Below are 27,748 nucleotides of genomic sequence, written 5' to 3'. Positions count from 1 at the left end.
TCACTTATAGGCGTTATCTAATAACTGACACAAATGAATATATTTCCACAGAGAAAGACACTCACAGACTTAGAAAACAAACTATGCTCATCTAAAAGGAAAGGTGGGGGGAATGGATAAGTTAAGATTAGTGTTGCTCTATGTATACAAACACATAGTATATACATATCTCAAAAAGACCGACCATCTAGCAAGGGAGGTCTGTGGATCCCTCTGTAACATTTTACATGGGAAGAGGATCTGTACTTGAATAGACATATATAATGTACAAATGAACCAGATTGTGTACACCTAGGAGAGACAATATTCGAAGCTTTACCCCAATTAAAAAAAAATTTAAAACCAAGAAGAAATAATGAGACATAAACTTATGGGGGTGTCTCCAGGCACATTCCAATTTAATTTACAACCTAGGAACACGACTTCCAGAAAGGCTCTCCTGCCCTAGTACCCAGATTTGGGAGTGGAGAAATGCTGCCTGCTTGAGGCCACTTCCCACAACAGCAGCTTTAAACCCATTGCTAAGGGTCACTAAATATTCACCAAACTTGCAGTTCGGGAAATGACACCTGCTCTCTAAAAAAATTCTGAGGTGGAAAATCGACCAAAAATTTCAAAATAGGGCAACCTTCCAAGAAGACATTTTCAAGAGATATATTGTACTCCCAACTGTTTCCTTTTTTTTAACAGAAAAGAAAACGGTGGAGAAACATGATGAGTTTTACGAATTTTCGAAGACATGCAAACCCAAATTACAAAACCCTATCAGCACACTGCAGCCAGTAGGGCCATTAGCATAAAGGCAGCAAACAATAAATGCTATATCGATTGTGGAGAAATGCATACCCTCGATTCTAAGGGGGACGTGGTAAGAGCCACTAATGAAAACACAAAGAAGGTGCTTGGAAAAGGGAAACACGGTGCTACCAGTCAATCAATCACACCCACTGCTGGGCCTATCACCTGAGAAAATGAGAATCAAAAAGTCACAGCCTGGCAATCCTGCACTCCAACAATATTTACCATAGCCAACACTTGGAAGCAATGAAAATGTCCATCAACCGAGGAATGTGCAAAGTAGAAGTGGTCCACGTGCACACTGGGGAATTACTCCAATAAAAACTAAAAATTAAATTTAAAAATCCAACAAAAGTAAGGAGACATCAGCTTGTGTGGGTTTGTCCGGGCACACTCCACTCTAATTTATAACCGAGAAACACCACAGGCCGCAAGGGCTTTTCCCTAGTTACCATGGTGGGGACATAGAAAGGCTGCCGCCCTCTGGCATTTACCTGCAAAAGCAGCTTTAAAGCCTGTGCTAGTGGTCATTTCATAGGAACAAGTACTGAAGAAATGTAAATGAAACCTGCCCTCAAAATGTCTTGAGGGAGGTAATGGCCAAAACATTTCAAAATGTGACACATACTTTAAGAGAACACTTTGAAGAACTAAGGGGTAATCACAGGTTGAAAAATAAAAAGGACATGCCTTAAAGCTCAATTTCAACGGATTATGAGGCACAGGCGAATTCAACCACAAAGAGGTATCAGCTGACACTTGTCAGAATAACCATCAGCAAGGAAACTACAAACAATAAATGCTGAAGGTGTTGTGGAGAAATGCATACCCTCAACTTCAAGTGGGACATAACTTGAAAAGGGCCACGAATGAGAACAGAATGGAGGTGCCTTAAAAAGGTAAACATTGAGCTACCATATGATCCAGCAGGCCCACTCCTCGACCTATAATCTAAGAAGAAAGAATTGGAAAGACACAGGCAGGCAAATCTGCATGGCACAGTATTACAATAGCCAAGATATGGAAGTAACCAAAAAGTCCACCAACAGATGGGTGGACAAAGAAGAACTCCTCCATGTACAGATGGAATATTCGCTAGTGAAAAAAATGAAACAATGCCATTTGCAGCACCATACATGAGTCTAGACGTAATCACGCCACCTGTAGTCAGTGAGAAAGCAAAAGACACATATCCTATCATATCACTTTTAGGAGTTACTTAAAAATTGATACCAATGAAGATATTTCCACAGAGAAAGGCAATCACAGATTCATTAAAAAAACTTATGGTTCACCAAATAGAAAGGGATGAGGATTGGATACATTACCATATTGGGGTTAAGAGAGATATACATACCATGTGAAATATATAATCACCAAAGACGTACGGAAGACCAGGAGAAGACTACTCAACATTGTGTCATAACCTACATGGGAAAAGGATGCGAGGAAGAATAGATTCACGTATATGTGTGAAAGAACCACATCTTGCACACCTAGAACAAACAAACCATTGTAATCAAATTTGCTGGGATAAAAAATAAAAAGTAAATTACAATTATGAACAAGAAGTAATGAGACATAAACATAAAGTGCTTTTTTCCTGGCACATTCCATTCGAATTTACAACCTAGAACACCACTTCCATTAAGGCTCTGTTTCCCCAGTTACCAAATTTGGTAAAGGAGAAATGCTGCCACCTTGTGGCCGTTTCCTGCAAGAGCAGCTTTAAACTCACAGCTAATGGTCACTTAACATTCACAAGGACTCAGGGCTGTAAAGGACACCTGCCCTAAAAAATTGTGCTGAAGTAGGGAATGGACAAAAAAATTCAAAACAGGCAAATGTTTCAAGAAGAGAGTATGAGGAGTTAAGTTTTACTCACGCTCTTTTAAAAAAAAAGGAAAATGGATAAAAGCTCAACCTCAGGGAGTGTTAGACAAATGCAATCTAATCTAAAAAAGGTTCAACTTAGACCAGTCGACTGACCATCAGCAAAATGTCTACAAACAATAAATGCTGACGGGGTTTTTAAGAACTGTGTCCCCTCTACCTGCTGGTGAGACGTAAAGGGGTAACAGCCAATAATGAGAAGAGAAAGGAGCTGTGTTTAAAAGTAAAAATGGAGGTACCATTCAATCCAGCAGGCGCACCATTGGACCTCTCACCTGAGAAGACAAGAATCGAGAAGACACAGGCCGCAAAACTGCAGTGCAGCCTTATTCACATTAGCCAAGACAGTGAAGCAATCAAAATATCCAACAAGAGGTGAATGGATAAAGAAGAAGTGGTCCATGTACACAATGGAATATTAGCCATGGAAAACAATGAACCATTGCTCTTTGAGGCACCACAAATGAGTCTGGAGATAATCACGAAACATGAGGTAACTCGGAAACCAAAGACCTGTATTCTATGATATCACTTATAGGCGTTATCTAATAACTGACACAAATGAATATATTTCCACAGAGAAAGACACTCACAGACTTAGAAAACAAACTATGCTCATCTAAAAGGAAAGGTGGGGGGAATGGATAAGTTAAGATTAGTGTTGCTCTATGTATACAAACACATAGTATATACATATCTCAAAAAGACCGACCATCTAGCAAGGGAGGTATGTGGATCCCTCTGTAACATTTTACATGGGAAGAGGATCTGTACTTGAATAGACATATATAATGTACAAATGAACCAGATTGTGTACACCTAGGAGAGACAATATTCGAAGCTTTACCCCAATTAAAAAAAAATTTAAAACCAAGAAGAAATAATGAGACATAAACTTATGGGGGTGTCTCCAGGCACATTCCAATTTAATTTACAACCTAGGAACACGAATTCCAGAAAGGCTCTGCTGCCCTAGTACCCAGATTTGGGAGTGGAGAAATGCTGCCTGCTTGAGGCCACTTCCCACAACAGCAGCTTTAAACCCATTGCTAAGGGTCACTAAATATTCACCAAACTTGCAGTTCGGGAAATGACACCTGCTCTCTAAAAAAATTCTGAGGTGGAAAATCGACCAAAAATTTCAAAATAGGGCAACCTTCCAAGAAGACATTTTCAAGAGATATATTGTACTCCCAACTGTTTCCTTTTTTTTAACAGAAAAGAAAACGGTGGAGAAACATGATGAGTTTTACGAATTTTCGAAGACATGCAAACCCAAATTACAAAACCCTATCAGCACACAGCAGCCAGTAGGGCCATTAGCATAAAGGCAGCAAACAATAAATGCTATATCGATTGTGGAGAAATGCATACCCTCGATTCTAAGGGGGACGTGGTAAGAGCCACTAATGAAAACACAAAGAAGGTGCTTGGAAAAGGGAAACACGGTGCTACCAGTCAATCAATCACACCCACTGCTGGGCCTATCACCTGAGAAAATGAGAATCAAAAAGTCACAGCCTGGCAATCCTGCACTCCAACAATATTTACCATAGCCAACACTTGGAAGCAATGAAAATGTCCATCAACCGAGGAATGCACAAAGTAGAAGTGGTCCACGTGCACACTGGGGAATTACTCCAATAAAAACTAAAAATTAAATTTAAAAATCCAACAAAAGTAAGGAGACATCAGCTTGTGTGGGTTTGTCCGGGCACACTCCACTCTAATTTATAACCGAGAAACACCACAGGCCGCAAGGGCTTTTCCCTAGTTACCATGGTGGGGACATAGAAAGGGTGCCGCCCTCTGGCATTTACCTGCAAAAGCAGCTTTAAAGCCTGTGCTAGTGGTCATTTCATAGGAACAAGTACTGCAGAACTGTAAATGAAACCTGCCCTCAAAATGTCTTGAGGGAGGTAATGGCCAAAACATTACAAAATGTGACACATACTTTAAGAGAACACTTTGAAAAACTAAGGGGTAATCACAGGTTGAAAAATAAAAAGGACATGCCTTAAAGCTCAATTTCAACGGATTATGAGGCACAGGCGAATTCAACCACAAAGAGGTATCAGCTGACACTTGTCAGAATAACCATCAGCAAGGAAACTACAAACAATAAATGCTGAAGGTGTTGTGGAGAAATGCATACCCTCAACTTCAAGTGGGACATAACTTGAAAAGGGCCACGAATGAGAACAGAATGGAGGTGCCTTAAAAAGGTAAACATTGAGCTACCATATGATCCAGCAGGCCCACTCCTCGACCTATAATCTAAGAAGAAAGAATTGGAAAGACACAGGCAGGCAAATCTGCATGGCACAGTATTACAATAGCCAAGATATGGAAGTAACCAAAAAGTCCACCAACAGATGGGTGGACAAAGAAGAACTCCTCCATGTACAGATGGAATATTCGCTAGTGAAAAAAATGAAACAATGCCATTTGCAGCACCATACATGAGTCTAGACGTAATCACGCCACCTGTAGTCACTGAGAAAGCAAAAGACACATATCCTATCATATCACTTTTAGGAGTTACTTAAAAATTGATACCAATGAAGATATTTCCACAGAGAAAGGCAATCACAGATTCATTAAAAAAACTTATGGTTCACCAAATAGAAAGGGATGAGGATTGGATACATTACCATATTGGGGTTAACAGAGATATACATACCATGTGAAATATATAATCACCAAAGACGTACGGAAGACCAGGAGAAGACTACTCAACATTGTGTCATAACCTACATGGGAAAAGGATGCGAGGAAGAATAGATACACGTATATGTGTGAAAGAACCACATCTTGCACACCTAGAACAAACAAACCATTGTAATCAAATTTGCTGGGATAAAAAATAAAAAGTAAATTACAATTATGAACAAGAAGTAATGAGACATAAACATAAAGTGCTTTTTTCCTGGCACATTCCATTCGAATTTACAACCTAGAACACCACTTCCATTAAGGCTCTGTTTCCCCAGTTACCAAATTTGGTAAAGGAGAAATGCTGCCACCTTGTGGCCGTTTCCTGCAAGAGCAGCTTTAAACTCACAGCTAATGGTCACTTAACATTCACAAGGACTCAGGGCTGTAAAGGACACCTGCCCTAAAAAATTGTGCTGAAGAAGGGAATGGACAAAAAAATTCAAAACAGGCAAATGTTTCAAGAAGAGAGTATGAGGAGTTAAGTTTTACTCACGCTCTTTTAAAAAAAAAGGAAAATGGATAAAAGCTCAACCTCAGGGAGTGTTAGACCCATGCAATCTAATCTACAAAAAGTTTCAACTTAGACCAGTCGACTGACCATCAGCAAAATGTCTACAAACAATAAATGCTGACGGGGTTTTCAAGAACTGTATCCCCTCTACCTGCTGGTGAGACGTAAAGGGGTAACAGCCAATAATGAGAAGAGAAAGGAGCTGTGTTTAAAAGTAAAAATGGAGGTACCATTCAATCCAGCAGGCGCACCATTGGACCTCTCACCTGAGAAGACAAGAATCGAGAAGACACAGGCCGCAAAACTGCAGTGCAGCCTTATTCACATTAGCCAAGACAGTGAAGCAATCAAAATATCCAACAAGAGGTGAATGGATAAAGAAGAAGTGGTCCATGTACACAATGGAATATTAGCCATGGAAAACAATGAACCATTGCTCTTTGAGGCACCACAAATGAGTCTGGAGATAATCACGAAACATGAGGTAGCTCGGAAACCAAAGACCTGTATTCTATGATATCATTTATAGGTGTTATCTAATAACTGACACAAATGAATATATTTCCACAGAGAAAGACACTCACAGACTTAGAAAACAAACTATGCTCATCTAAAAGGAAAGGTGGGGGGAATGGATAAGTTAAGATTAGTGTTGCTCTATGTATACAAACACATAGTATATACATATCTCAAAAAGACCGACCATGGAGCAAGGGAGGTCTGTGGAACCCTCTGTAACATTTTACATGGGAAGAGGATCTGTACTTGAATAGACATATATAATGTACAAATGAACCAGATTGTGTACACCTAGGACAGACAATATTCGAAGCTTTACCACAATTAAAAAAAAAATTAAAACCAAGAAGAAATAATGAGACATAAACTTATGGGGGTGTCTCCAGGCACATTCCAATTTAATTTACAACCTAGGAACACGACTTCCAGAAAGGCTCTGCTGCCCTAGTACCCAGATTTGGGAGTGGAGAAATGCTGCCTGCTTGAGGCCACTTCCCACAACAGCAGCTTTAAACCCATTGCTAAGGGTCACTAAATATTCACCAAACTTGCAGTTCGGGAAATGACACCTGCTCTCTAAAAAAATTCTGAGGTGGAAAATCGACCAAAAATTTCAAAATAGGGCAACCTTCCAAGAAGATAGTTTCAAGAGATATATTGTACTCCCAACTGTTTCCTTTTTTTTAACAGAAAAGAAAACGGTGGAGAAACATGATGAGTTTTACGAATTTTCAAAGACATGCAAACCCAAATTACAAAACCCTATCAGCACACAGCAGCCAGTAGGGCCATTAGCATAAAGGCAGGAAACAATAAATGCTAAATCGATTGTGGAGAAATGCATACCCTCGATTCTAAGGGGGACGTGGTAAGAGCCACTAATGAAAACACAAAGAAGGTGCTTTGAAAAGGGAAACACGGTGCTACCAGTCAATCAATCACACCCACTGCTGGGCCTATCAACTGAGAAAATGAGAATCAAAAAGTCACAGGCTGGCAATCCTGCACTCCAACAATATTTACCATAGCCAACACTTGGAAGCAATGAAAATGTCCATCAACCGAGGAATGCGCAAAGTAGAAGTGGTCCACGTGCACACTGGGGAATTACTCCAATAAAAACTAAAAATTAAATTTAAAAATCCAACAAAAGTAAGGAGACATCAGCTTGTGTGGGTTGGTCCGGGCACACTCCACTCTAATTTATAACCGAGAAACACCACAGGCCGCAAGGGCTTTTCCCTAGTTACCATGGTGGGGACATAGAAAGGCTGCCGCCCTCTGGCATTTACCTGCAAAAGCAGCTTTAAAGCCTGTGCTAATGGTCATTTCATAGGAACAAGTACTGCAGAACTGTAAATGAAACCTGCCCTCAAAATGTCTTGAGGGAGGTAATGGCCAAAACATTTCAAAATGTGACACATACTTTAAGAGAACACTTTGAAGAACTAAGGGGTAATCACAGGTTGAAAAATAAAAAGGACATGCCTTAAAGCTCAATTTCAACGGATTATGAGGCACAGGCGAATTCAACCACAAAGAGGTATCAGCTCACACTTGTCAGAATAACAATCAGCAAGGAAAGTACAAACAATAAATGCTGAAGGTGTTGTGGAGAAATGCATACCCTCAACTTCAAGTGGGACATAACTTGAAAAGGGCCACGAATGAGAACAGAATGGAGGTGGCTTAAAAAGGTAAACATTGAGCTACCATATGATCCAGCAGGCCCACTCCTCGACCTATAATCTAAGAAGAAAGAATTGGAAAGACACAGGCAGGCAAATCTGCATGGCACAGTATTACAATAGCCAAGATATGGAAGTAACCAAAAAGTCCACCAACAGATGGGTGGACAAAGAAGAACTCCTCCATGTACAGATGGAATATTCGCTAGTGAAAAAAATGAAACAATGCCATTTGCAGCACCATACATGAGTCTAGACGTAATCACGCCACCTGTAGTCAGTGAGAAAGCAAAAGACACATATCCTATCATATCACTTTTAGGAGTTACTTAAAAATTGATACCAATGAAGATATTTCCACAGAGAAAGGCAATCACAGATTCATTAAAAAAACTTATGGTTCACCAAATAGAAAGGGATGAGGATTGGATACATTACCATATTGGGGTTAACAGAGATATACATACCATGTGAAATATATAATCACCAAAGACGTACGGAAGACCAGGAGAAGACTACTCAACATTGTGTCATAACCTACATGGGAAAAGGATGCGAGGAAGAATAGATACACGTATATGTGTGAAAGAACCACATCTTGCACACCTAGAACAAACAAACCATTGTAATCAAATTTGCTGGGATAAAAAATAAAAAGTAAATTACAATTATGAACAAGAAGTAATGAGACATAAACATAAAGTGCTTTTTTCCTGGCACATTCCATTCGAATTTACAACCTAGAACACCACTTCCATTAAGGCTCTGTTTCCCCAGTTACCAAATTTGGTAAAGGAGAAATGCTGCCACCTTGTGGCCGTTTCCTGCAAGAGCAGCTTTAAACTCACAGCTAATGGTCACTTAACATTCACAAGGACTCAGGGCTGTAAAGGACACCTGCCCTAAAAAATTGTGCTGAAGAAGGGAATGGACAAAAAAATTCAAAACAGGCAAATGTTTCAAGAAGAGAGTATGAGGAGTTAAGTTTTACTCACGCTCTTTTAAAAAAAAAGGAAAATGGATAAAAGCTCAACCTCAGGGAGTGTTAGACCCATGCAATCTAATCTACAAAAAGTTTCAACTTAGACCAGTCGACTGACCATCAGCAAAATGTCTACAAACAATAAATGCTGACGGGGTTTTCAAGAACTGTATCCCCTCTACCTGCTGGTGAGACGTAAAGGGGTAACAGCCAATAATGAGAAGAGAAAGGAGCTGTGTTTAAAAGTAAAAATGGAGGTACCATTCAATCCAGCAGGCGCACCATTGGACCTCTCACCTGAGAAGACAAGAATCGAGAAGACACAGGCCGCAAAACTGCAGTGCAGCCTTATTCACATTAGCCAAGACAGTGAAGCAATCAAAATATCCAACAAGAGGTGAATGGATAAAGAAGAAGTGGTCCATGTACACAATGGAATATTAGCCATGGAAAACAATGAACCATTGCTCTTTGAGGCACCACAAATGAGTCTGGAGATAATCACGAAACATGAGGTAACTCGGAAACCAAAGACCTGTATTCTATATCACTTATAGGCGTTATCTAATAACTGACACAAATGAATATATTTCCACAGAGAAAGACACTCACAGACTTAGAAAACAAACTATGCTCATCTAAAAGGAAAGGTGGGGGGAATGGATAAGTTAAGATTAGTGTTGCTCTATGTATACAAACACATAGTATATACATATCTCAAAAAGACCGACCATCTAGCAAGGGAGGTCTGTGGAACACTCTGTAACATTTAACATGGGAAGAGGATCTGTACTTGAATAGACATATATAATGTACAAATGAACCAGATTGTGTACACCTAGGAGAGACAATATTCGAAGCTTTACCCCAATTAAAAAAAAATTTAAAACCAAGAAGAAATAATGAGACATAAACTTATGGGGGTGTCTCCAGGCACATTCCAATTTAATTTACAACCTAGGAACACGAATTCCAGAAAGGCTCTGCTGCCCTAGTACCCAGATTTGGGAGTGGAGAAATGCTGCCTGCTTGAGGCCACTTCCCACAACAGCAGCTTTAAACCCATTGCTAAGGGTCACTAAATATTCACCAAACTTGCAGTTCGGGAAATGACACCTGCTCTCTAAAAAAATTCTGAGATGGAAAATCGACCAAAAATTTCAAAATAGGGCAACCTTCCAAGAAGATAGTTTCAAGAGATATATTGTACTCCCAACTGTTTCCTTTTTTTTAACAGAAAAGAAAACGGTGGAGAAACATGATGAGTTTTACGAATTTTCAAAGACATGCAAACCCAAATTACAAAACCCTATCAGCACACAGCAGCCAGTAGGGCCATTAGCATAAAGGCAGGAAACAATAAATGCTAAATCGATTGTGGAGAAATGCATACCCTCGATTCTAAGGGGGACGTGGTAAGAGCCACTAATGAAAACACAAAGAAGGTGCTTTGAAAAGGGAAACACGGTGCTACCAGTCAATCAATCACACCCACTGCTGGGCCTATCAACTGAGAAAATGAGAATCAAAAAGTCACAGGCTGGCAATCCTGCACTCCAACAATATTTACCATAGCCAACACTTGGAAGCAATGAAAATGTCCATCAACCGAGGAATGCGCAAAGTAGAAGTGGTCCACGTGCACACTGGGGAATTACTCCAATAAAAACTAAAAATTAAATTTAAAAATCCAACAAAAGTAAGGAGACATCAGCTTGTGTGGGTTGGTCCGGGCACACTCCACTCTAATTTATAACCGAGAAACACCACAGGCCGCAAGGGCTTTTCCCTAGTTACCATGGTGGGGACATAGAAAGGCTGCCGCCCTCTGGCATTTACCTGCAAAAGCAGCTTTAAAGCCTGTGCTAATGGTCATTTCATAGGAACAAGTACTGCAGAAATGTAAATGAAACCTGCCCTCAAAATGTCTTGAGGGAGGTAATGGCCAAAACATTTCAAAATGTGACACATACTTTAAGAGAACACTTTGAAGATCTAAGGGGTAATCACAGGTTGAAAAATAAAAAGGACATGCCTTAAAGCTCAATTTCAACGGATTATGAGGCACAGGCGAATTCAACCACAAAGAGGTATCAGCTCACACTTGTCAGAATAACCATCAGCAAGGAAACTACAAACAATAAATGCTGAAGGTGTTGTGGAGAAATGCATACCCTCAACTTCAAGTGGGACGAACTTGAAAAGGGCCACGAATGAGAACAGAATGGAGGTGCCTTAAAAAGGTAAACATTGAGCTACCGTATGATCCAGCAGGCCCACTCCTCGACCTATAATCTAAGAAGAAATAATTGGAAAGACACAGGCAGGCAAGTCTGCATGGCACAGTATTACAATAGCCAAGATATGGAAGTAACCAAAAAGTCCACCAACAGATGGGTGGACAAAGAAGAACTCCTCCATGTACAGATGGAATATTCGCTAGTGAAAAAAATGAAACAATGCCATTTGCAGCACCATACATGAGTCTAGACGTAATCACGCCACCTGTAGTCAGTGAGAAAGCAAAAGACACATATCCTATCATATCACTTTTAGGAGTTACTTAAAAATTGATACCAATGAAGATATTTCCACAGAGAAAGGCAATCACAGATTCATTAAAAAAACTTATGGTTCACCAAATAGAAAGGGATGAGGATTGGATACATTACCATATTGGGGTTAACAGAGATATACATACGATGTGAAATATATAATCACCAAAGACGTACGGAAGACCAGGAGAAGACTACTCAACATTGTGTCATAACCTACATGGGAAAAGGATGCGAGGAAGAATAGATTCACGTATATGTGTGAAAGAACCACATCTTGCACACCTAGAACAAACAAACCATTGTAATCAAATTTGCTGGGATAAAAAATAAAAAGTAAATTACAATTATGAACAAGAAGTAATGAGACATAAACATAAAGTGCTTTTTTCCTGGCACATTCCATTCGAATTTACAACCTAGAACACCACTTCCATTAAGGCTCTGTTTCCCCAGTTACCAAATTTGGTAAAGGAGAAATGCTGCCACCTTGTGGCCGTTTCCTGCAAGAGCAGCTTTAAACTCACAGCTAATGGTCACTTAACATTCACAAGGACTCAGGGCTGTAAAGGACACCTGCCCTAAAAAATTGTGCTGAAGAAGGGAATGGACAAAAAAATTCAAAACAGGCAAATGTTTCAAGAAGAGAGTATGAGGAGTTAAGTTTTACTCACGCTCTTTTAAAAAAAAAGGAAAATGGATAAAAGCTCAACCTCAGGGAGTGTTAGACCCATGCAATCTAATCTACAAAAAGTTTCAACTTAGACCAGTCGACTGACCATCAGCAAAATGTCTACAAACAATAAATGCTGACGGGGTTTTCAAGAACTGTATCCCCTCTACCTGCTGGTGAGACGTAAAGGGGTAACAGCCAATAATGAGAAGAGAAAGGAGCTGTGTTTAAAAGTAAAAATGGAGGTACCATTCAATCCAGCAGGCGCACCATTGGACCTCTCACCTGAGAAGACAAGAATCGAGAAGACACAGGCCGCAAAACTGCAGTGCAGCCTTATTCACATTAGCAAAGACAGTGAAGCAATCAAAATATCCAACAAGAGGTGAATGGATAAAGAAGAAGTGGTCCATGTACACAATGGAATATTAGCCATGGAAAACAATGAACCATTGCTCTTTGAGGCACCACAAATGAGTCTGGAGATAATCACGAAACATGAGGTAACTCGGAAACCAAAGACCTGTATTCTATATCACTTATAGGCGTTATCTAATAACTGACACAAATGAATATATTTCCACAGAGAAAGACACTCACAGACTTAGAAAACAAACTATGCTCATCTAAAAGGAAAGGTGGGGGGAATGGATAAGTTAAGATTAGTGTTGCTCTATGTATACAAACACATAGTATATACATATCTCAAAAAGACCGACCATCTAGCAAGGGAGGTCTGTGGAACCCTCTGTAACATTTTACATGGGAAGAGGATCTGTACTTGAATAGACATATATAATGTACAAATGAACCAGATTGTGTACACCTAGGAGAGACAATATTCGAAGCTTTACCCCAATTAAAAAAAAATTTAAAACCAAGAAGAAATAATGAGACATAAACTTATGGGGGTGTCTCCAGGCACATTCCAATTTAATTTACAACCTAGGAACACGAATTCCAGAAAGGCTCTGCTGCCCTAGTACTCAGATTTGGGAGTGGAGAAATGCTGCCTGCTTGAGGCCACTTCCCACAACAGCAGCTTTAAACCCATTGCTAAGGGTCACTAAATATTCACCAAACTTGCAGTTCGGGAAATGACACCTGCTCTCTAAAAAAATTCTGAGGTGGAAAATCGACCAAAAATTTCAAAATAGGGCAACCTTCCAAGAAGATAGTTTCAAGAGATATATTGTACTCCCAACTGTTTCCTTTTTTTTAACAGAAAAGAAAACGGTGGAGAAACATGATGAGTTTTACGAATTTTCAAAGACATGCAAACCCAAATTACAAAACCCTATCAGCACACAGCAGCCAGTAGGGCCATTAGCATAAAGGCAGGAAACAATAAATGCTAAATCGATTGTGGAGAAATGCATACCCTCGATTCTAAGGGGGACGTGGTAAGAGCCACTAATGAAAACACAAAGAAGGTGCTTTGAAAAGGGAAACACGGTGCTACCAGTCAATCAATCACACCCACTGCTGGGCCTATCAACTGAGAAAATGAGAATCAAAAAGTCACAGGCTGGCAATCCTGCACTCCAACAATATTTACCATAGCCAACACTTGGAAGCAATGAAAATGTCCATCAACCGAGGAATGCGCAAAGTAGAAGTGGTCCACGTGCACACTGGGGAATTACTCCAATAAAAACTAAAAATTAAATTTAAAAATCCAACAAAAGTAAGGAGACATCAGCTTGTGTGGGTTGGTCCGGGCACACTCCACTCTAATTTATAACCGAGAAACACCACAGGCCGCAAGGGCTTTTCCCTAGTTACCATGGTGGGGACATAGAAAGGCTGCCGCCCTCTGGCATTTACCTGCAAAAGCAGCTTTAAAGCCTGTGCTAATGGTCATTTCATAGGAACAAGTACTGCAGAAATGTAAATGAAACCTGCCCTCAAAATGTCTTGAGGGAGGTAATGGCCAAAACATTTCAAAATGTGACACATACTTTAAGAGAACACTTTGAAGAACTAAGGGGTAATCACAGGTTGAAAAATAAAAAGGACATGCCTTAAAGCTCAATTTCAACGGATTATGAGGCACAGGCGAATTCAACCACAAAGAGGTATCAGCTCACACTTGTCAGAATAACCATCAGCAAGGAAACTACAAACAATAAATGCTGAAGGTGTTGTGGAGAAATGCATACCCTCAACTTCAAGTGGGACGAACTTGAAAAGGGCCACGAATGAGAACAGAATGGAGGTGCCTTAAAAAGGTAAACATTGAGCTACCGTATGATCCAGCAGGCCCACTCCTCGACCTATAATCTAAGAAGAAAGAATTGGAAAGACACAGGCAGGCAAATCTGCATGGCACAGTATTACAATAGCCAAGATATGGAAGTAACCAAAAAGTCCACCAACAGATGGGTGGACAAAGAAGAACTCCTCCATGTACAGATGGAATATTCGCTAGTGAAAAAAATGAAACAATGCCATTTGCAGCACCATACATGAGTCTAGACGTAATCACGCCACCTGTAGTAAGTGAGAAAGCAAAAGACACATATCCTATCATATCACTTTTAGGAGTTACTTAAAAATTGATACCAATGAAGATATTTCCACAGAGAAAGGCAATCACAGATTCATTAAAAAAATCTTATGGTTCACCAAATAGAAAGGGATGAGGATTGGATACATTACCATATTGGGGTTAACAGAGATATACAAACCATGTGAAATATATAATCACCAAAGACGTACGGAAGACCAGGAGAAGACTACTCAACATTGTGGCATAACCTACATGGGAAAAGGATGCGTGGAAGAATAGAAACATGTATGTGTGTGAAAGAAGCACATCTTGCACACCTAGAACAAACAAACCATTGTAATCAAATGTGCTGGGATAAAGAATAAAAAGTAAATTACAAATATGAACAAGAAGTTATGAGACATAAACTTAAAGGGCTTTTTCCTGGCACATTCCATTCTAATTTACAACCTAGAACACCACTTCCATTAAGCCTCTGTTTCCCTAGTTACGAAATTTGGAAAAGGAGAAATGCTGCCACCTTGTGGCCGTTTCCTGCAAGAGCAACTTTAAACTCAGAGCTAATGCTCACTTAACATACACAAGGACTCAGGGCTGTAAAGGACACCTGTCCTAAAAAAATGTGCTGAAGGAGGGAATGGACAAAAAAATTCAAAACAGGCAAATGTTTCAAGAAGAGAGTATGAAGAGTTAAGTTTTACTCACGGTGTTTTAAAAAAAAGGAAAATGGATAAAAGCTCAACCTCAGGGAGTGTTAGACCCATGCAATCTATTCTATAAAAAGTTTCAACTTACACCAGTCGACTGACCATCAGCAAAAAGTCTACAAACAATAAATGCTGAAGGGGTTTTAGAGAACTGTGTCCCCTCTACCTGCTGGTGAGACGTAAAGGGGTAACAGCCAATAATGAGAACAGAAAGGAGCTGTGTTTAAAAGTAAAAATGGAGGTACCATTCAATCCAGCAGGCGCACCATTGGACCTCTCACCTGAGAAGACAAGAATCGAGAAGACTCAGGCCGCAAAAGCTGCAGTGCAGCCTTATTCACAATAGCCAAGACAGTGAAGCAATGAAAATGTCCAACAACAGGTGAATGGATAAAGAAGAAGTGGTCCATGTACACAATGGAATATTAGCCATGGAAAACAATGAACCATTGCTCTCTGAGGCACCACAAATGAGTCTGGAGATAATCACGAAACATGAGGTAACTCGGAAACCAAAGACCTGTATTCTATGATATCACTTATAGGCGTTATCTAATAACTGACACAAATGAATATATTTCCACAGAGAAAGACACTCACAGACTTAGAAAACAAACTATGCTCATCTAAAAGGAAAGGTGGGGGGAATGGATAAGTTAAGATTAGTGTTGCTCTATGTATACAAACACATAGTATATACATATCTCAAAAAGACCGACCATGGAGCAAGGGAGGTCTGTGGAACCCTCTGTAACATTTTACATGGGAAGAGGATCTGTACTTGAATAGACATATATAATGTACAAATGAACCAGATTGTGTACACCTAGGACAGACAATATTCGAAGCTTTACCACAATTAAAAAAAATTTTAAAACCAAGAAGAAATAATGAGACATAAACTTATGGGGGTTTCTCCAGGCACATTCCAATTTAATTTACAACCTAGGAACACGACTTCCAGAAAGGCTCTGCTGCCCTACTACCCAGATTTGGGAGTGGAGAAATGCTGCCTGCTTGAGGCCACTTCCCTCAACATCAGCTTTAAACCCATTGCTAAAGGTCACTAAATATTCACCAAACTTGCAGTTCGGGAAATAACACCTGCTCTCTAAAAAAATTCTGGGGTGGAAAATCGACCAAAAATTTCAAAATAGGGCAACCTTCCAAGAAGATAGTTTCAAGAGATATATTGTACTCCCAATTGTTTCCTTTTTTTTAACAGAAAAGAAAATGGTGGAGAAAAATGATGAGTTTTACGAATTTTCAAAGACATGCAAACCCAAATTACAAAACCCTATCAGCACACAGCAGCCAGTACGGCCATTAGCATAAAGGCAGCAAACAATAAATGCTAAATCGATTGTGGAGAAATGCATACCCTCGATTCTAAGGGGGACGTGGTAAGAGCCACTAATGAAAACACAAAGAAGGTGCTTTGAAAAGGGAAACACGGTGCTACCAGTCAATCAATCACACCCACTGCTGGGCCTATCACCTGAGAAAATGAGAATCAAAAAGTCACAGGCCGGCAATCCTGCATTCCAACAATATTTACCATAGCCAACACTTGGAAGCAATGAAAATGTCCATCAACCGAGGAATGCGCAAAGTAGAAGTGGTCCACGTGCACACTGGGGAATTACTCCAATAAAAACTAAAAATTAAATTTAAAAATCCAACAAAAGTAAGGAGACATCAGCTTGTGTGGGTTTGTCCGGGCACACTCCACTCTAATTTATAACCGAGAAACACCACAGGCCGCAAGGGCTTTTCCCTAGTTACCATGGTGGGGACATAGAAAGGCTGCCGCCCTCTGGCATTTACCTGCAAAAGCAGCTTTAAAGCCTGTGCTAATGGTCATTTCATAGGAACAAGTACTGCAGAACTGTAAATGAAACCTGCCCTCAAAATGTCTTGAGGGAGGTAATGGCCAAAACATTTCAAAATGTGACACATACTTTAAGAGAACACTTTGAAGAACTAAGGGGTAATCACAGGTTGAAAAATAAAAAGGACATGCCTTAAAGCTCAATTTCAATGGATTATGAGGCACAGGCGAATTCAACCACAAAGAGGTATCAGCTCACACTTCTCAGAATAACCATCAGCAAGGAAACTACAAACAATAAATGCTGAAGGTGTTGTGGAGAAATGCATACCCTCAACTTCAAGTGGGACGTAACTTGAAAAGGGCCACGAATGAGAACAGAAAGGAGGTGCCTTAAAAAGGTAAACATTGAGCTACCGTATGATCCAGCAGGCCCACTCCTCGACCTATAATCTAAGAAGAAAGAATTGGAAAGACACAGGCAGGCAAATCTGCATGGCACAGTATTACAATAGCCAAGATATGGAAGTAACCAAAAAGTCCACCAACAGATGGGTGGAAAAAGAAGAACTCCTCCATGTACAGATGGAATATTCGCTAGTGAAAAAAATGAAACAATGCCATTTGCAGCACCATACATGAGTCTAGACGTAATCACGCCACCTGTAGTCAGTGAGAAAGCAAAAGACACATATCCTATCATATCACTTTTAGGAGTTACTTAAAAATTGATACCAATGAAGATATTTCCACAGAGAAAGGCAATCACAGATTCATTAAAAAAACTTATGGTTCACCAAATAGAAAGGGATGAGGATTGGATACATTACCATATTGGGGTTAACAGAGATATACATACCATGTGAAATATATAATCACCAAAGGCGTACGGAAGACCAGGAGAAGACTACTCAACATTGTGTCATAACCTACATGGGAAAAGGATGCGAGGAAGAATAGATTCACGTATATGTGTGAAAGAACCACATCTTGCACACCTAGAACAAACAAACCATTGTAATCAATTTTGCTGGGATAAAAAATAAAAAGTAAATTACAATTATGAACAAGAAGTAATGAGACATAAACATAAAGTGCTTTTTTCCTGGCACATTCCATTCGAATTTACAACCTAGAACACCACTTCCAATAAGGCTCTGTTTCCCCAGTTACCAAATTTGGTAAAGGAGAAATGCTGCCACCTTGTGGCCGTTTCCTGCAAGAGCAGCTTTAAACTCACAGCTAATGGTCACTTAACATTCACAAGGACTCAGGGCTGTAAAGGACACCTGCCCTAAAAAATTGTGCTGAAGTAGGGAATGGACAAAAAAATTCAAAACAGGCAAATGTTTCAAGAAGAGAGTATGAGGAGTTAGGTTTTACTCACGCTCTTTTAAAAAAAAGGAAAATGGATAAAAGCCCAACCTCAGGGAGTGTTAGACCCATGCAATCTAATCTACAAAAAGTTTCAACTTAGACCAGTCGACTGACCATCAGCAAAATGTCTACAAACAATAAATGCTGACGGGGTTTTCAAGAACTGTGTCCCCTCTACCTGCTGGTGAGACGTAAAGGGGTAACAGCCAATAATGAGAAGAGAAAGGAGCTGTGTTTAAAAGTAAAAATGGAGGTACCATTCAATCCAGCAGGTGCACCATTGGACCTCTCACCTGAGAAGACAAGAATCGAGAAGACACAGGCCGCAAAAGCTGCAGTGCAGCCTTATTCACAATAGCCAAGACAGTGAAGCAATCAAAATATCCAACAAGAGGTGAATGGATAAAGAAGAAGTGGTCCATGTACACAATGGAATATTAGCCATGGAAAACAATGAACCATTGCTCTTTGAGGCACCACAAATGAGTCTGGAGATAATCACGAAACATGAGGTAACTCGGAAACCAAAGACCTGTATTCTATGATATCACTTATAGGCGTTATCTAATAACTGACACAAATGAATATATTTCCACAGAGAAAGACACTCACAGACTTAGAAAACAAACTATGCTCATCTAAAAGGAAAGGTGGGGGGAATGGATAAGTTAAGATTAGTGTTGCTCTATGTATACAAACACATAGTATATACATATCTCAAAAAAACCGACCATGGAGCAAGGGAGGTCTGTGGAACCCTCTGTAACATTTTACATGGGAAGAGGATCTGTACTAGAATAGACATATATAATGTACAAATGAACCAGATTGTGTACACCTAGGACAGACAATATTCGAAGCTTTACCACAATTAAAAAAAATTTTAAAACCAAGAAGAAATAATGAGACATAAACTTATGGGGGTTTCTCCAGGCACATTCCAATTTAATTTACAACCTAGGAACACGACTTCCAGAAAGGCTCTGCCGCCCTAGTACCCAGATTTGGGAGTGGAGAAATGCTGAATGCTTGAGGCCACTTCCCACAACAGCAGCTTTAAACCCATTGCTAAGGGTCACTAAATATTCTCCAAACTTGCAGTTCGGGAAATGACACCTGCTCTCTAAAAAAATTCTGAGGTGGAAAATCGACCAAAAATTTCAAAATAGGGCAACCTTCCAAGAAGAAAATTTCAAGAGATATATTGTACTCCCAATTGTTTCCTTTTTTTTAACAGAAAAGAAAACGGTGGAGAAAAATGATGAGTTTTACGAATTTTCAAACACATGCAAACCCAAATTACAAAGACCTATCAGCACACAGCAGCCAGTAGTGCCATTAGCATAAAGGCAGCAAACAATAAATGCTAAATCGATTGTGGAGAAATGCATACCCTCGATTCTAAGGGGGACGTGGTAAGAGCCACTAATGAAAACACAAAGAAGGTGCTTTGAAAAGGGAAACACGGTGCTACCAGTCAATCAATCACACCCACTGCTGGGCCTATCACCTGAGAAAATGAGAATCAAAAAGTCACAGGCTGGCAATCCTGCACTCCAACAATATTTACCATAGCCAACACTTGGAAGCAATGAAAATGTCCATCAACCGAGGAATGCGCAAAGTAGAAGTGGTCCACGTGCACACTGGGGAATTACTCCAATAAAAACTAAAAATTAAATTTAAAAATCCAACAAAAGTAAGGAGACATCAGCTTGTGTGGGTTTGTCCGGGCACACTCCACTCTAATTTATAACCGAGAAACACCACAGGCCGCAAGGGCTTTTCCCTAGTTACCATGGTGGGGACATAGAAAGGCTGCCGCCCTCTGGCATTTACCTGCAAAAGCAGCTTTAAAGCCTGTGCTAATGGTCATTTCATAGGAACAAGTACTGCACAACTGTAAATGAAACCTGCCCTCAAAATGTCTTGAGGGAGGTAATGGCCAAAACATTTCAAAATGTGACACATACTTTAAGAGAACACTTTGAAGAACTAAGGGGTAATCACAGGTTGAAAAATAAAAAGGACATGCCTTAAAGCTCAATTTCAACGGATTATGAGGCACAGGTGAATTCAACCACAAAGAGGTATCAGCTCACACTTGTCAGAATAACCATCAGCAAGGAAACTACAAACAATAAATTCTGAAGGTGTTGTGGAGAAATGCATACCCGCAACTTCAAGTGGGACGTAACTTGAAAAGGGCCACGAATGAGAACAGAATGGAGGTGCCTTAAAAAGGTAAACATTGAGCTACCGTATGATCCAGCAGGCCCACTCCTCGACCTATAATCTAAGAAGAAAGAATTGGAAAGACACAAGCAGGCAAATCTGCATGGCACAATATTACAATAGCCAAGATATGGAAGTAACCAAAAAGTCCACCAACAGATGGGTGGACAAAGAAGAACTCCTCCATATACAGATGGAATATTCGCTAGTGAAAAAAATGAAACAATGCCATTTGCAGCACCATCCATGAGTCTAGACGTAATCACGCCAACTGTAGTAAGTGAGAAAGCAAAAGACACATATCCTATCATATCACTTTTAGGAGTTACTTAAAAATTGATACCAATGAAGATATTTCCACAGAGAAAGGCAATCACAGATTCATTAAAAAAAACTTATGGTTCACCAAATAGAAAGGGATGAGGATTGGATACATTACCATATTGGGGTTAACAGAGATATACATACCATGTGAAATATATAATCACCAAAGACGTACGGAAGACCAGGAGAAGACTACTCAACATTGTGTCATAACCTACATGGGAAAAGGATGCGAGGAAGAATAGATACACGTATATGTGTGAAAGAACCACATCTTGCACACCTAGAAAAAACAAACCATTGTAATCAAATTTGCTGGGATAAAATATAAAAAGTAAATTACAATTATGAACAAGAAGTAATGAGACATAAACATAAAGTGCTTTTTTCCTGGCACATTCCATTCGAATTTACAACCTAGAACACCAATTCCATTAAGGCTCTGTTTCCCCAGTTACCAAATTTGGTAAAGGAGAAATGCTGCCACCTTGTGGCCGTTTCCTCCAAAAGCAGCTTTAAACTCACAGCTAATGGTCACTTAACATTCACAAGGACTCAGGGCTGTAAAGGACACCTGCCCTAAAAAATTGTGCTGAAGTAGGAAATGGACAAAAAAATTCAAAACAGGCAAATGTTTCAAGAAGAGAGTATGAGGAGTTAAGTTTTACTCACGCTCTTTTAAAAAAAAAGGAAAATGGATAAAAGCTCAACCTCAGGTAGTGTTAGACCCATGCTATCTAATCTACAAAAAGTTTCAACTTAGACCAGTCGACTGACCATCAGCAAAGTGTCTACAAACAATAAATGCTGACGGGGTTTTCAAGAACTGTATCCCCTCTACCTGCTGGTGAGACGTAAAGGGGTAACAGCCAATAATGAGAAGAGAAAGGAGCTGTGTTTAAAAGTAAAAATGGAGGTACCATTCAATCCAGCAGGCGCACCATTGGACCTCTCACCTGAGAAGACAAGAATCGAGAAGACACAGGCCGCAAAAGCTGCAGTGCAGCCTTATTCACAATAGCCAAGACAGTGAAGCAATCAAAATATCCAACAAGAGGTGAATGGATAAAGAAGAAGTGGTCCATGTACACAATGGAATATTAGCCATGGAAAACAATGAACCATTGCTCTTTGAGGCACCACAAATGAGTCTGGAGATAATCACGAAACATGAGGTAACTCGGAAACCAAAGACCTGTATTCTATGATATCACTTATAGGCGTTATCTAATAACTGACACAAATGAATATACTTCCACAGAGAAAGAAACTCACAGACTTAGAAAACAAACTATGCTCATCTAAAAGGAAAGGTGGGGGGAATGGATAAGTTAAGATTAGTGTTGCTCTATGTATACAAACACATAGTATATACATATCTCAAAAAGACCGACCATGGAGCAAGGGAGGTCTGTGGAACCCTCTGTAACATTTTACATGGGAAGAGGATCTGTACTTGAATAGACATATATAATGTACAAATGAACCAGATTGTGTACACCTAGGACAGACAATATTCGAAGCTTTACCACAATTAAAAAAAATTTTAAAACCAAGAAGAAATAATGAGACATAAACTTATGGGGGTTTCTCCAGGCACATTCCAATTTAATTTACAACCTAGGAACACGACTACCAGAAAGGCTCTGCTGCCCTACTACCCAGATTTGGGAGTGGAGAAATGCTGCCTGTTTGAGGCCACTTCCCTCAACATCAGCTTTAAACCCATTGCAAAAGGTCACTAAATATTCACCAAACTTGCAGTTCGGGAAATAACACCTGCTCTCTAAAAAAATTCTGGGGTGGAAAATCGACCAAAAATTTCAAAATAGGGCAACCTTCCAAGAAGAAAATTTCAAGAGATATATTGTACTCCCAATTGTTTCCTTTTTTTTAACAGAAAAGAAAATGGTGGAGAAAAATGATGAGTTTTACGAATTTTCAAAGACACGCAAACCCAAATTACAAAACCCTATCAGCACACAGCAGCCAGTACGGCCATTAGCATAAAGGCAGCAAACAATAAATGCTAAATCGATTGTGGAGAAATGCATACCCTCGATTCTAAGGGGGACGTGGTAAGAGCCACTAATGAAAACACAAAGAAGGTGCTTTGAAAAGGGAAACACGGTGCTACCAGTCAATCAATCACACCCACTGCTGGGCCTATCACCTGAGAAAATGAGAATCAAAAAGTCACAGGCCGGCAATCCTGCACTCCAACAATATTTACCATAGCCAACACTTGGAAGCAATGAAAATGTCCATCAACCGAGGAATGCGCAAAGTAGAAGTGGTCCACGTGCACACTGGGGAATTACTCCAATAAAAACTAAAAATTAAATTTAAAAATCCAACAAAAGTAAGGAGACATCAGCTTGTGTGGGTTTGTCCGGGCACACTCCACTCTAATTTATAACCGAGAAACACCACAGGCCGCAAGAGCTTTTCCCTAGTTACCATGGTGGGGACATAGAAAGGCTGCCGCCCTCTGGCATTTACCTGCAAAAGCAGCTTTAAAGCCTGTGCTAATGGTCATTTCATAGGAACAAGTACTGCAGAACTGTAAATGAAACCTGCCCTCAAAATGTCTTGAGGGAGGTAATGGCCAAAACATTTCAAAATGTGACACATACTTTAAGAGAACACTTTGAAGAACTAAGGGGTAATCACAGGTTGAAAAATAAAAAGGACATGCCTTAAAGCTCAATTTCAACGGATTATGAGGCACAGGTGAATTCAACCACAAAGAGGTATCAGCTCACACTTGTCAGAATAACCATCAGCAAGGAAACTACACACAATAAATGCTGAAGGTGTTGTGGAGAAATGCATACCCGCAACTTCAAGTGGGACGTAACTTGAAAAGGGCCACGAATGAGAACAGAGTGGAGGTGCCTTAAAAAGGTAAACATTGAGCTACCGTATGATCCAGCAGGCCCACTCCTCGACCTATAATCTAAGAAGAAAGAATTGGAAAGACACAGGCAGGCAAATCTGCATGGCACAGTATTACAATAGCCAAGATATGGAAGTAACCAAAAAGTCCACCAACAGATGGGTGGACAAAGAAGAACTCCTCCATGTACAGATGGAATATTCGCTAGTGAAAAAAATGAAACAATGCCATTTACAGCACCATACATGAGTCTAGACGTAATCACGCCACCTGTAGTAAGTGAGAAAGCAAAAGACACATATCCTATCATATCACTTTTAGGAGTTACTTAAAAATTGATACCAATGAAGATATTTCCACAGAGAAAGGCAATCACAGATTCATTAAAAAAACTTATGGTTCACCAAATAGAAAGGGATGAGGATTGGATACATTACCATATTGGGGTTAACAGAGATATACATACCATGTGAAATATATAATCACCAAAGACGTACGGAAGACAAGGAGAAGACTACTCAACATTGTGTCATAACCTACATGGGAAAAGGATGCGAGGAAGAATAGATACACGTATATGTGTGAAAGAACCACATCTTGCACACCTAGAACAAACAAACCATTGTAATCAAATATGCTGGGATAAAAAATAAAAAGTAAATTACAATTATGAACAAGAAGTAATGAGACATAAACATAAAGTGCTTTTTTCCTGGCACATTCCATTCGAATTTACAACCTAGAACACCACTTCCATTAAGGCTCTGTTTCCCCAGTTACCAAATTTGGTAAAGGAGAAATGCTGCCACCTTGTGGCCGTTTCCTGCAAGAGCAGCTTTAAACTCACAGCTAATGGTCACTTAACATTCACAAGGACTCAGGGCTGTAAAGGACACCTGCCCTAAAAAATTGTGCTGAAGTAGGAAATGGACAAAAAAATTCACAACACGCAAATGTTTCAAGAGAGTATGAGGAGTAAAGTTTTACTCACGCTCTTTTAAAAAAAAAGGAAAATGGATAAAAGCTCAACCTCAGGGAGTGTTAGACCCATGCAATCTAATCTACAAAAAGGTTCAACTTAGACCAGTCGACTGACCATCAGCAAAATGTCTACAAACAATAAATGCTGACGGGGTTTTCAAGAACTGTGTCCCCTCTACCTGCTGGTGAGACGTAAAGGGGTAACAGCCAATAATGAGAAGAGAAAGGAGCTGTGTTTAAAAGTAAAAATGGAGGTACCATTCAATCCAGCAGGCGCACCATTGGACCTCTCACCTGAGAAGACAAGAATCGAGAAGACACAGGCCGCAAAAGCTGCAGTGCAGCCTTATTCACAATAGCCAAGACAGTGAAGCAATCAAAATATCCAACAAGAGGTGAATGGATAAAGAAGAAGTGGTCCATGTACACAATGGAATATTAGCCATGGAAAACAATGAACCATTGCTCTTTGAGGCACCACAAATGAGTCTGGAGATAATCACGAAACATGAGGTAACTCGGAAACCAAAGACCTGTATTCTATGATATCACTTATAGGCGTTATCTAATAACTGACACAAATGAATATATTTCCACAGAGAAAGACACTCACAGACTTAGAAAACAAACTATGCTCATGTAAAAGGAAAGGTGGGGGGAATGGATAAGTTAAGATTAGTGTTGCTATATGTATACAAACACATAGTATATACATATCTCAAAAAGACCGACCATGTACCAAGGGAGGTCTGTGGAACCCTCTGTAACATTTTACATGGGAAGAGGATCTGTACTTGAATAGACATATATAGTGTACAAATGAACCAGATTGCGTACACCTAGGACAGACAATATTCGAAGCTTTACCACAATTAAAAAAAAATTTAAAACCAAGAAGAAATAATGAGACATAAACTTATGGGGGTTTCTCCAGGCACATTCCAATTTAATTTACAACCTAGGAACACGACTTCCAGAAAGGCTCTGCTGCCCTAGTACCCAGAATTGGGAGTGGAGAAATGCTGCCTGCTTGAGGCCACTTCCCACAACAGCAGCTTTAAACCCATTGCTAAGGGTCACTATATATTCACCAAACTTGCAGTTCGGGAAATGACACCTGCTCTCTAAAAAAATTCTGGGGTGGAAAATCGACCAAAAATTTCAAAATAGGGCAACCTTCCAAGAAGAAAATTTCAAGAGATATATTGTACTCCCAATTGTTTCCTTTTTTTTAACAGAAAAGAAAACGGTGGAGAAAAATGATGAGTTTTACGAATTTTCAAAGACATGCAAACCCAAATTACAAAACCCTATCAGCACACAGCAGCCAGTAGGGCCATTAGCATAAAGGCAGCAAACAATAAATGCTAAATCGATTGTGGAGAAATGCATACACTCGATTCTAAGGGGGACGTGGTAAGAGCCACTAATGAAAACACAAAGAAGGTGCTTTGAAAAGGGAAACACGGTGCTACCAGTCAATCAATCACACCCACTGCTGGGCCTATCACCTGAGAAAATGAGAATCAAAAAGTCACAGGCTGGCAATCCTGCACTCCAACAATATTTACCATAGCCAACACTTGGAAGCAATGAAAATGTCCATCAACCGAGGAATGTGCAAAGTAGAAGTGGTCCACGTGCACACTGGGGAATTACTCCAATAAAAACTAAAAATTAAATTTAAAAATCCAACAAAAGTAAGGAGACATCAGCTTGTGTGGGTTTGTCCGGGCACACTCCACTCTAATTTATAACCGAGAAACACCACAGGCCGCAAGGGCTTTTCCCTAGTTACCATGGTGGGGACATAGAAAGGCTGCCGCCCTCTGGCATTTACCTGCAAAAGCAGCTTTAAAGCCTGTGCTAATGGTCATTTCATAGGAACAAGTACTGCAAAACTGTAATTGAAACCTGCCCTCAAAATGTCTTGAGGGAGGTAATGGCCAAAACATTTCAAAATGTGACACATACTTTAAGAGAACACTTTGAAGAACTAAGGGGCAATCAGAGGTTGAAAAATAAAAAGGACATGCCTTTAAGCTCAATTTCAACGGATTATGAGGCACAGGCGAATTCAACCACAAAGAGGTATCAGCTCACACTTGTCAGAATAACCATCAGCAAGGAAACTACAAACAATAAATGCTGAAGGTGTTGTGGAGAAATGCATACCCTCAACTTCAAGTGGGACGTAACTTGAAAAGGGCCACGAATGAGAACAGAATGGAGGTGCCTTAAAAATGTAAACATTGAGCTACCGTATGATCCAGCAGGCCCACTCCTCGACCTATAATCTAAGAAGAAAGAATTGGAAAGACACAGGCAGGCAAATCTGCATGGCACAGTATTACAATAGCCAAGATATGGAAGTAACCAAAAAGTCCACCAACAGATGGGTGGAAAAAGAAGAACTCCTCCATGTACAGATGGAATATTCGCTAGTGAAAAAAATGAAACAATGCCATTTACAGCACCATACATGATTCTAGACGTAATCACGCCACCTGTAGTAAGTGAGAAAGCAAAAGACACATATCCTATC

Source organism: Eschrichtius robustus, chromosome 9, assembly GCF_028021215.1.
Source record: "Eschrichtius robustus isolate mEscRob2 chromosome 9, mEscRob2.pri, whole genome shotgun sequence".
Lineage (NCBI taxonomy): Eukaryota > Metazoa > Chordata > Mammalia > Artiodactyla > Eschrichtiidae > Eschrichtius > Eschrichtius robustus.
This window is presented reverse-complemented; position numbering follows the sequence as displayed.